The 11,719-nt window shown below is 50.6% G+C and overlaps 1 long non-coding RNA gene across 1 annotated transcript; it reads right to left on the bottom strand.

The window, feature by feature from the left end:
• Positions 1–489: 489 nt before the first annotated feature.
• LOC144148696 (uncharacterized) lies at positions 490–9,969 on the bottom strand. The gene is made up of 3 exons (XR_013318029.1): positions 9,872–9,969; positions 2,433–2,552; positions 490–909 (listed from the first exon to the last, which is right to left on the bottom strand). It is a non-coding gene; the product is annotated as an uncharacterized LOC144148696 (long non-coding RNA).
• Between the last annotated feature and the right edge of the window lie 1,750 nt (positions 9,970–11,719).

Here is an 11,719-nt window from a genome sequence, read left to right on the forward strand (position 1 = left end):
AGAGCGATCTTGTCCTCCCTCGCAAAGCGAGAAAAAGCGATGCCTGGCTCATCACTTGCGACGTCACGCAATGTGCCAAGTCGCCAGTGGGAATGTGCCTTTAGACGATTGGTGAGCACTTTCGAACTGTCCGCTGACGGAGGCCAGACGCACGTGCAGTCGATTTTATGGGGCCTATTCCCCTTCACGCAGCGTCCTCAAAGAACCGGTGATGCAAATGTTGAGACCGGTGATTTCAGCACCAATCTTATCCTCAAATTGCACTAACATGGCTTTGAATGTCGCACGAGAGTTTCCATGATCTGTTCTCCAAAATTTTGAAGCACACCTTCCGTAACGTACTAATCATCTGACCCCGAAGCAAGGGGGGATTGCCAAGGCCAATTTTCTTGTCCCAGTGTTTTAACTGAGTAGAGCCAGATGGAGAATTGTCCATTGCATCTGCGGACCCAATTTCTGAGGACCCCAAGGTCGGTAACCTGCTGTGGCTGGAGTCAACGATGGCCGGAGATGCTGGTCTGACGTTTTGGAAGAGGTGGGGTTCACAGTGGTGTCGACTCCCTTAAGTTCAGTTACGGCTGCTTTTAGAACTTTTTTTTCCAACGATAATGGACTCAAGCATGTGATGGATTTTGTTAATTTCTGAGCATGAATCGGAATGTCTGCCGTAAGTGTATTGACTCTGGGGGACCATGTGTCTCTGAGTGTGTTTGCCGTGGGAGACCGTAGCTGCCCAGCTCACCTTGTTGTTTAGGTTGATTCTGTTGGCATGGATATGGCCGCCAGTTCTCGATGGTTTTGGCCCTCAGTGCTCGACAGCCGACGACGCAACGTCCAGCGCACACAATCCCAGCTCCGGGTGGAGTTGTCCTTGGTCGCCGGTCCACAGCTCGCATTCCCTTGGCTTTGCTGCAACCAAGGAAAGGAGCCCAAATGGTCACTCTCCCCAGATGAGGCCCTAAAGAATTTTTTACTGCTCCTTTCTATTGTCCTCGTCCTTCACGAATAGTCACAATCTGCGCATAGAGTGTAAATCCCGAAGTGCTAGGACTTGATTTTAATGAAGCCTGTCGCGTGCTTAAGCTCCAGAAAATCAGAGGTCAAGAAAAAAACGTTCAATGCATTACTGACCGCTAATCGCTAAAACGCTTCAACAAGGCCGAAGCCACATGTAGCCAAAGCAACAAGCACGAAATGAACATCGTACTGTTAAACTAGGCCGTACAGCCAGTGTCTTCTTGGCAGGAGGCACTTATTCACGTGGCAGCATGTAATGCCTTTCAGCTGCTGCTTGCATCAATCTAGAGTTTTGCTCCCGTGAGTACACCCCATTGTTTTTCTCAACAGCTGCGTAGTTTAATTTGACCCAATGCAAGTGCAGTTACTAATACACCTGCAGTGCACTGGCCTTGAATGCAGGATCACACATGCTTGGTGCATTGCTACCGTGGTATGCTGCACGTATCAACTCGACTCGACAGTGTGTCACCTGACAACCTCCAAATGCACACCTGAAACACCTCCTTTAGTTCTTTCCTGGGTGCTCATTCTTCACAGTCCATAAGCTGTTGGTACAGCCAGAAATACTTTTAGGGGTTGGGAGTGTATGGAGGTATGGGAGAATGGAAGGAGCCTTGCCAAAATGAATGCGAGCACTTGCTTATGTGCAGCATAGTAAAATGTTGGGGGGAGGGGGTTCAAAACCCCTCTGCGCTGTACCTGGAGAATCCTATCGGCCATCTGGGAGGCCATCACTGATGTGTTGCTGGGGCATTCTTGGCTCGTTTCTCTCTCACAAAGGTGAGCACATGGCGGAGTTATTTGTGCACTTGACAGCACCTGAGGATTCACAAGGATTGTCAGCTGCTGATAATGGCTGAGCTGTTGGGTTGACCTTTTTTCTGTGCAGCTTAGCAAAGGGGTCAGCCTCGCGTAGGATGTTTACTAGCACTGATGAGAGGCTGAAAGTTGTGACATAAAGAGTAGTCAGGCAGTGGATGTTCACACGTATCTAAAGAATTGGCCATAATATGGCTTATGTGAAGACTATGACATGCTTTTCATCACTATCAGAAGTGGGGTAGGTCCAGCCCCTTTCAGGGACCGTGGCACACCATCTTGCATTCGGGACAGACGCAAACACCCACACATCAAAACGTTCGACAAGTACTCCTGTAATGATGCCAGCATTTATGGAGGTGAAGGATAAAAAAATCTAAAATGAAGTTTGCCTTGGAGGTGCAGTGTCTCTTTGGCACTGCACATTTTTATACGTTTCAACACGAAAATGCATAATCAACATAAAAAAAAAGTTGTACAACTGAAACTGAAAAGCAACACAGGCTGCATAAACTTTACCTTCTTAAGAGAAGCAAAAATAGGCCAGAAACATACGTAACATACGTAACAGAAACATACAGAAACATGCATACGCTATGCCAAGTTTTTTCTGCAGCCTTGTGTGCCTAGTGGTGGCTGGACGGCTTTTTGTTGACCTCGCCGGACTGGGGGAGTGGCTGTTGAGAGCCAGTGGTTGATCTCATGCTTCAGACCTGCAAGAGTGAGTAGTAACATGTGAACTTAAACATGCTGCGATGCACAGTTTTACAACAGTCAGTTCACCAGTGACCACATAAAGTTGAAAACGGCTTGTGCTTAACTTTGTAGAAGGTTTGTACGAACACTTTGATTGACTATGAGGTTTAACACACTGACACTACACAGGCGATGGGGCACACTGTAGTGAGGGACTAAGGTTAATTTTGACCACTTGGGGACGTTTTAACGTGTGCCAAAATCTCGAACATGGGCATTTCTGCTTTTCGCCTCCATTAGAAAAGCGGCAACTGTGGCCAGTTGCCGCTTTTCAAATATGAAGTCTGGACTAGAAGGTATGCAGGCAACGTTTAACAAATATACATATGTGCAGACGCATGGATGGTGAGAACAGAGCCTGCAAGCATATGAATAGTCTGCTTGCCGGTTGGGAAGGTTGGTTGCTTAAAAAAAGAATGGTGCATAAAATAACCTGCTAGATACCATGTGTGCCCAAGGCAACGCTTAAAATCAACTCGCCATTCCATGTAATAAATGCAGCTATGTAGTAAAACCACAGAGGGGGAGGGAGGAATAACCGGGTGTTTTAAGGTGCACAGTAAAAATAGCGCAGTTAAAAGGAACGAGGCAAATATGGAACTAGCGTTACTCCGCTTTGTTCACTAATTAAAACGCCCAATTTTTTTTTCATTCCTCAAATTAAGGTACTTCCTGTCTCGTCGGCTGACGAGTGACGATGAAAGCGACCACACCAACCGGTTGCTGGAACTCAAGTGCCTTTATTAAGCGGAGAGAAATAAACCCCCCCGGTCCCCGATGGCGCGGCGGCGCAGGCGTGGAACACGATAGCTCACGCGTCACACATCCGGCGGGTTTGATCCGCGGAGCTTTCAACCGTCACTGCTGGTGTTTCGTCTGTGCTTGAATAACTGTCAGACGCAAGGCCATCAGGCATGCCTGCACCGTTGAACGGCACCAAATGCCGACGGTTGCGCTGAATGATGCATGTCGGTGTTTCCACCACATATGAGCGTGGTCTTCTTGCTGGGCTGAGCACCTTTGCTGCGCATGACATATCCTGCACCCACACATCCTCCCCGTCAGCGAGTGGGCGGAGTTGGTGGGCGGCGTGACGACGGTTGAAGTCTTGACTTTGTTTTGTTTGGTTAGCTTTATCCTTAGCTGCAACTTCGTCGTGTGGTGGCCACTCCGGTTGCAGGGTGTCTGGCATCTTCGGCACTGTCGTTTGCAGACGTCGGCCCATTAGGAGCTGCGACGGGCTGTATCCGCTCTCTCCTGGCGTGTCGCGGTACACCAGAAGCGCCATGTGTGGGTCCTTGGATTTTGTGAAAAGATCCTTCATGGTCCGCACCATGTGTTCTGCCTCGCCGTTTGACTGTGGGTAGCCCGGGCTGCTCGTGATGTGATGAAATCCGTAGGTCTGCGCGAACTCGGCGAACACCCGTGACGAAAATTGCGGGCCGTTGTCGGACACGAACACATCAGGTATTCCATGTCGCGCGAACGTGCTCTTGACAGCCGCAATGACAGCTGTGGAGGTGGTCGACAACAAGCTGATTACTTCCGAAAAACGAGAGTAGTAGTCCACCACGATTATGTAGTGAGTTCCATCAAGTTCAAACAAGTCGGCGCCTACACGCTGCCATGGCCGATTTGGAGTCGGTGTTGCGATTAGTGGCTCCGAACGCTGAACTCTCGTCTGAGCGCATTTCTCACACGATGTTACGAGCTGCTCAATTTCGCTGTTAAAGGGACACTGAAGTGAATTTGTCAAGCTCCCGTTTTTGCTTGCACTGCGTAGACTGGCTCAAATTAGCACACTTTTCATCGTTTATCCGGTTGACAAATCGGTAATTATTTTACAAAGCGCGAAAGAAGAAAAACTACCATGCGCGGTTTGCGGCGGCCGCACCAACTAAGGCTGTGACGTTGAGAGGAGGGGCGCCGTGATTGGACGATGCCCAAGGTTAGCAATCACACAAGTTTCGGTTTCGGTTTCGGTTCTGTAAAACATAACCAATGGCTTTGTTGGATGGGCATTCTCAATATCTCAGTAATCATCGTACCGCGCTTCTGCCATGTTGTCGGCTGTAAAATGCACAAGATAAGCCTCCCAGGACGGCTTGTAGTCGTAGCATTCACTAGCCGAGACCTACGCAGTGCATGAACGCCCTCCGTGTACCCGCAGACGCCCAAATGTCATGCGCTTTTCCCCCATATTTGGAGCTTGCCTCCCTCATGCCTGTATCGTAAAAAGCGTGTTCGCACCAGGCCAAGGGTCTGTTCATTCTGGCCTGTGCCCACTGTCTGCAAGCAGTCGGTGCTTATGGCAACAGCACGCCAACGAGAACTCGCTAGCGCGCCAGTGCCAGCCTGCGCGCGTTTTGTGAACTAGTTCGTGTAGCCATGAACGTTGCGGCCCCAAAAAAGGTGAACTCAATATAGAAAACATCGGCGGAAAACAAAAAAGTTAACTTACAAAAAAAAAGAAGCACGCACCGGCGGGGATTCGAACTCGTGACTCGCAAAACATTTGCGGTGCATTCCTAGCGCCCCAGACTGCTAGGCCACGGAGCGGGACGCGAATGTCTTGCTAATATATGGTATATATTGTACAACCGGTTTACACTTTTATTTAGTTTTGGCATTTCAAGCCGCTTAGGTGACTATTTGTTGTACTGCGATCGTGCAGTAAGCGTAGCCCGAATTTCCACAGTAGCTCACGTCTAGCAATTGCATTTCGTAGACGGAAAAGCGTTCGCAGATGCGTAGTCGTGCTGCTGACCGCTGTGCTTGTTCGCCCAGCGCAAAAAAGTGCTTCCCGCGCCCTAGTTTTATGCTGTACGGTAAAAATATCAGTTGATTTTATTTGCTTAGTACCTATATTGACTTCGCTGACTCTTCTCCCGCCTTCAAGAGGCCTTATATTTTCCTACTGGCGTACCAGTCAGCGAAGCGTCGCATGTGCAGCGCTTGTGTGAAGCGACCTTGACTTGGAGCTAGATACAGTGTACAAACAAACCAAGTAAAGAAAGGCACATTCTTCCATTCACAAACGTGTCCTGGCTTCGTTTCAACTAAGCGGACGAATTGCGACCAAGCAATTATTTTTTAACCTCCTTGATTGCGACGACCCGCCGGCGGCCGGCGGACGAAACGCTGGGCCGACTGACTCTGTCGGCCGGGGAGCCGTGCAGTAGCGCAGCCGTGGCGCAGCCAATTGCCAGCTCATCCCCTCCTGACGTCACACGAAAACGCCACAGAAAATGGGCGAGCGTAAAGAGAGGAGGACAGCGTTTTCGAATTAGTTTTTTTACTAAATAAAATCGCGTAAACGCGCCTAGAGTGGTCGAAACATGGCCTGGGGACTCCGGACTACAATTTCCGCTAGTAATCCCGCAATGTTTACATATCACTTCAGTGTCCCTTTAAGGGTAGGCCACCATACTGCGTCCCTTGCCCTTGCCTTGCACCGTCCAATGCCCTGGTGGCCTTCGTGGATTTGCTGAAGTACCTCACGGCGCATCAGGCTTGGAATAATGATGCGGCGATCTTTGAGCAAGAAGCAATCGCACACTGTGATGTTGCCTCTTTCCTTCCAGTACTCCCTTAGATGAACTGGAACCTTTGAGACGTTTTCTGGCCATCCTTTCTCACAGAAGCGGAGTAGCCCAGAACAGATGCCGTCTTCCGCTTGGTGCTTGCGTAAGGCATCCTTGCGGCAGGACATGAGGTTGGCAGCTGCTGTAACGACTTCCCCGATGAATAACTCGATGGAGTCTGTCTGCCATTGACTTCGCTCAGGATCGTGTCCCTGAATAGGAGCCCTTGACAGCGTGTCTGCCGTGGCAATCAGCTTGCCAGTGACGTAGAGAACAGTGAACTGATGGCGCATAAGACGGATTCGCAAGCGCTGGATTCTGGGCGGAATCATGTCGAGTTCTGCTGATCCCAGGAGCGTGACTAAAGGACGATGATCCGTTTCGACTTGAAATGCGATGCCCCTCAGAAACTGGTCGAACCTCTTGACAGCCCACGTCACAGCCAAAGCTTCTTTTTCTGTTTGACTGTAGCGGCTTTCAGTGTCCGTTAGGGATCGTGAGGCGTAAGCAACCGCTCGTCGTTCTCCCGATGGTTGATCTTGAAGCAATACAGCTCCGAGACCGTATGAGCTTGCGTCAGCTGACACAACCGTGGGGTACGATGGGTCATATTTAACCATGCAGACCTCTGAACTGAGCAAGCTTTTGAGCTTGTCGAAAGCAGCTTGCTGGCACGGTCCCCAAAGCCATGAGTTTCTCTTTTGAAGCAATGCCCTGATCGGTGCTGTGATGTCGGAAAGATGACGAATGAAGCGGCCCACATGGTTCACCATTCCCAGCAGTCTTCGGACACCGCTGACATCCGATGGGGTTGGTAGCTTGGCCAAGACCTCGACCTTTTCTGGATCGGGACTGATTCCTTGTGCGCTAACCACGACTACAAGAAACTTGACTTGGTTTGCATAGAACGTGCATTTCTTGCGGTTCAGCTTGATTCCCGCTTCTTCCAAGCGCTATAACACCTGCTTGAGACGTTGGTCATGCTCTTGCTGCGGTGCTCCGAAGACAAGAATGTCGTCAATCATGCTCACAACTCCTTCGAGGCCTTCCAGAATTCTGCTCATCTGTCGCTAAAAATATTCTGGCGCTGAGCAGATTCCAAAAGGTAGCCTTTGGAAACAGAATCTTCCCATTGGTGTTATGAACGTAGTGAGTTCTTGACTTTCTTCTGAAAGCTTCACCTGGTGAAAGCTAGCGGTAGCATCGAGCTTAGAGAATACCTTTGCTGATCCGAGGCGTCCCAGGATGTTCTCGACTGAGGGTAGTATGTGACGCTCCCGAAGCATGACTTCGTTGAGTCGGGTGAGGTCAACGCATATTCGGTAGCCTCCTCCTGCTTTTGGAACAGCCACCATACCGGAACACCATGATGTGGGACGGTCCACCCGTTGGATGACTCCCTGGGATTCGAGCTTGGTGAGCTCCTCTCGAACTGGTTTGTGAAGCGGAATCGGTACTCTTCTCGGCACGCTGAGTGAGAACGGTTTGGCGCCTGGTTGGAGACGTATCACGTCTTCGTCTTGCAGCTCGCCCAAGCCATCGAAGAGACTGTCCTTCAAAGTGACGGTAGAATCCGTTACACTGTCCACGAACCGTATAACTCCGAGAGCCTGTATCGCAGGGAATCCAAGAAGCGGCGGGTCTTGCGAAGGCACAACATACACTGTTTGCACTGTAGACCTGCCTTTCCAGCTCAGTTTCGCTTTGAATGTTCCGAGAACGGTGAGGGAGTAATTTCCTGGGCCCGTAAGCTCACCTTCTGGCTTTTGCAGCTGTTTCGGTATGCTTGGAAACGAGTCCGGTACCACTGTCACCTCCGCACCCGAGTCGACCTTGAAGTTAGCGTAGTCCGTTGACGGCCACTTTTAAGAACTTGGCTCTGGTGATGGCTGCTACGGAGTGCACTGTGAGAGCTCCCATGTTCTTCTTGCTTTTCTTTTCGCAGACTGCTTCGAAGTGTCCAATCCGATTACACCCTTTGCACTTGGCTTGCCTAGCTGGGCAATCTGCTCGAAGATGCGTTGGTCGACCGCAGTATCTGCAGCTCGTGGTAGCGTCGCTTGTGTTGGACTTCGTAACACGCTTGCCGGAGCTCCCTTGAGAATTCGAGCCATGTCGTGGCTTTTGGAAGCGCTTTTGAACTTTGGCCTCGGCCACAGCGTGAGCAGGATTCGGCTCTTTTTGGAACACTGCTGCACAGGCTTTCACGGCATCTTCGTTGATGCGAGCCTGTAGTCTTGCTTCTTCAAGGGTAAGCTTTTGTGTTCGGCACAGTTTGTCCACAAGGTTACAGTCCCGGAGACCCACGACGAACCTGTCTCGAACGAGTCGTTCTTCCACTTCCGCTGAGGCGTAGTTGCACTTTTTGACAAGTGTACGCAGCGCAGTGTAGAACTCGTCTACGGTCTCGCCTTCGCCCTGGGTTCGACGGTGGAAGCGGACACTTTCGTAGACCTCGTTGACCGGGTGGATGAAGTGATCGGTGAACTTCTTCTAGCGAGCTCCAGTCTTCGCTGGACAATGCTAGAGTGTCGAGAACGCGGCAGGCGTCTTGGGAGCCCATGTCGTAAAGAAGCGTTCTGACCCGTACTTCTCCCGGCGCTTGGTAGAGCCCAGATGCATAGCAATAGTCGTCGAACTGGTAGACCCATTTTTCCAAGAGCTTGGGTTCCCAAAATCGAATTTCGGTGGCGGTTGAAGCCCGGTGCCGCTGAACTGGATAGAAGGATCTCCATCCGCCATAGCGTGTTTTGCAGGCTACGCACCTTAGACTGATTGCTATTAATAATTGATCGTATCTGACACCATGTCTCGTCGGCTGACGAGCGACGATGAAAGCGACCACACCGACCGGTTGCTGGAACTCAAGTGCCTTATCAAGCGAAGAGAAATAACCCCCCCCCCCCGGTCCCCGATGGCGCGGCGGCGCAGGCGTGGAAAACGATAGCTCACGCGTCACACATCCGGCGGGTGCGGTAACGCGAACCGTCGCCCGAGCGAGCGTGAGAAACTTACCTTCAACGCGCCGTGAAATGCGCGTCCACTACACTTCCGAAATCTGGGTCCTAGTAATTTTTCTGCGTCAAGACTTGCGCATTGAATCTGCACGGCACCAGCGGAACGGGTTGGTCACTGCAACAGCAGATTTTCTCTGGAATTGGAGTCTGAAGAAAATCTCAGTGATGTCAGTGATTGTCAGTGTCAGTGATTGCCGCGATTTAAATAAAAAACAAGAACACGCCTGTTTTTATCCCTCGTACGAACAACCGACAAGGCATCCAGCGTGCGACCGCGACTGGTGTCTGCGAAGCTGATGGTGGCGCATTGCTGCCTGCCTAAGTTTTCATTCCAATTTATTTGAAAACACGTTGGCACACGGGGGCGTGCACGAGTAGGTAGAGCGATAAAAACGTTAGAGCCCACGTATGCGTGCGACTGCGTCGCGATAAGTCACGCGTATGCTCGCGGAAAAGCGATCGCCCGAAGGCATATGCAGAAAATGTTGCCGTACGGAAGCCAAACTCGAGGGATTTGTTCAAAGGGCGCTTGCGATCCGTCAGCGCTCGGGTTACAGCTCGGCTCGGGAAGCGGCCTCACATTCGCTACCATCGCTAACTCGGCGTACGCGTGAAACAGCTCTCCAAAGAAATTATTCGGTTTTTGTAATCAACCATGTATTAGAGGGAACTTACCAGACAAAGTCGTGGATACGGTGCGGGTGCACTTGCGTCGGCATCCACGGCGGCAGCCAACAGCAGTGTTGGACTTTTGCGCGCCGTTCCGGCCGTTCCGGCCGTTCGCTGCCGCGGTTTCATCCTCCGGTGATACGAAGTTATCGATGGCAGGTAGAGCGCCACCACATAATGTGAATGCGGTTAATAATATATCTCTTGACGCCACTACCGATAATTGGGTTGAAACGCGGCAGACGACAAACGGGACACCGGTGTTTTTTTTTCTCGAGATGTGGGCGCACAGCGCATGCGCTAGCATAGTGGCCACAGACATGGCGGCTTTCAGTGTGGCCAAGCGAAGAAAATCGCCCGCTAAACGTATACTGTGTAACCTTCGGCGATCGTCATTACGCGTGCTTCAAAGTGCACAGGCACAAGCCCTACGAATCTGTTTGGGGTTGCCTCGATGCACATCAACACGTGGAACGATCGCAGAAGCGCAAGTCTGCCCAATTCAAGTCTACCTCGCGCAAGAACCTCTTCGTGTGCACCTCCGACATCTGACAAGACATGAGTGCCATTCACTGTCGAGTGTTTTCAGGTACCGGCCGAATTCAAACTACTCCCGAAATATTTCGGCGCAGCAACATTTGATTCCATTCAGATTTTCAGTCGCCAAAATATCAGAAGTGCCTCTATGGATTGTACCTGATCTACAGGTGCGGTTGTCGATTTTTGGAATCGGTAAAAAATCCCACATAGCGTCTTCGGTGCTAAGACAACTTTCACTATTTTACATCAGTGAAATGTACGGAGAGGCGTCGCATGTTTTTGTTGACGGCTCGGTCACGGCGTCTTCGTCGGCAGCGGCAGTGGTTATGCCTGGGAAGGACCTGACCAAACGTTTCAAGATTGCTTACAGGACGTCGTCTACCGCAGCAGAACTGGTCGGTTTACGCGAAGCGCTCCGCACCATTTTTGCTGAAAGGCCACAGCAGTGGATTATCTTTTGCGACTGCAAACAAGTGCTGCAGGTACTAAGGTACCCAATGAAGAGAGGCGCGTACGATCAGCTGACCACTGATGTCGCTATCCTGTTTAAAGAGTTGAATGAAAAGGGCCACACGGTGGTGTTTCAGTGGATACCAAGTCACTGTGGCATCGCTGGAAATGAGTTGGCGGATGCAGAAGCACAGCAGGCACACCACAATGGAACTCTCCTGTCTATACCCATCACAAGGCAGGATGCTAACGCGATACTCAACGGAGCGCGTAAACAAGCTGCAGCCTTGCATTCGTCGGACCCGCAGAATCGACATGAACGCCTTCACAAGCTCGATCCAGAGCGGACGTTCTGGGTCAGTCATGCTCCTCGTCTTCGCCGAAGTCAAGAGACATTGCTACACAGGCTGCGTCTTGGAGTAGCATTGACTCGGAAGTATCTTCACACAATCGGGCGAGAGGACAGCCCAGACTGCCTTCTATGCGGTTGTCCTGAGACTATCGAACATTTGCTTAGTGCTTGTCCAAAGTACTTGAGTGAGCGAATGAACCTTGAGACAGTTTTACTACGCTTGGACACTCGCCCTCTGTCCGAACAAAAGATCTTGGGCACGTGGGCTGACAACAGGAAGCAAAGCCTAGCCGTTAAAGCCCTTCTTACATTTCTTGGTGACTCCTCTTTGGATTCTCGCCTCTAGGTTGCGACAAAATTGAACAGACTGCGAAATAATGTCTGAGCAGTTTCTTTTTTTTTTCATGGATGATAGTCATGTGCTTAAAAGTGAACTGTAGTCATCTGATTCAGCGCCCCGTTGTACGTGAGACGTTTATTGGTTTACTGCTTGTACATAGTTCATTTGTCGC

This window comes from Haemaphysalis longicornis, unplaced genomic scaffold, assembly GCF_048455015.1.
Source record: "Haemaphysalis longicornis isolate Haplotype H1 unplaced genomic scaffold, Haemaphysalis longicornis Haplotype H1 scaffold_8, whole genome shotgun sequence".
In the NCBI taxonomy this organism is placed as follows: domain Eukaryota; kingdom Metazoa; phylum Arthropoda; class Arachnida; order Ixodida; family Ixodidae; genus Haemaphysalis; species Haemaphysalis longicornis.